Genomic DNA, 327 nt, shown 5'->3' with positions numbered 1-327 from the left:
CAAAAAAAAAAAAAAAAGCTGAAAAGGCAGTAAAAAGCTTAAAGTACCAGAAGGATGTGTAGAAGCACATTTTTGCTGAATTAGGCTGATTAAAACAAAGTCCATGCTCAATAATCCAGGTATACAATCCAACATTTTTCAGTCAGGTCATCTGGACAGTTTCTTTTTGTTGTGCTGAAATGTTTCACCTTTGATCCAGAAGGCTTCATCAGTCTGAGGAAACACACAAAACAAAATAGATTCTTCCCCCAACAGCTTACTCCAAAGTGGAACAAACCAGTTGCACCAACATAACTGGTTTGTTCCACTTTGGAGTAAGCTGTTGGG

The 327-nt window shown here is 37.9% G+C and overlaps 1 protein-coding gene across 1 annotated transcript in view; it reads left to right on the top strand.

Moving 5' to 3' along the window:
- Positions 1-327, top strand: part of si:ch73-70k4.1 (Fanconi anemia core complex-associated protein 20) — a 19,156-nt gene that overhangs the window by 3,441 nt on the left and 15,388 nt on the right. The gene's annotated exons all lie outside the window — the stretch shown is intronic.

The sequence above is a fragment of the Nematolebias whitei genome, chromosome 11 (assembly GCF_014905685.2).
Source record: "Nematolebias whitei isolate Nwh7 chromosome 11, NemWhi1, whole genome shotgun sequence".
NCBI lineage: Eukaryota > Metazoa > Chordata > Actinopteri > Cyprinodontiformes > Rivulidae > Nematolebias > Nematolebias whitei.
This window is presented reverse-complemented; position numbering and strand designations above follow the sequence as displayed.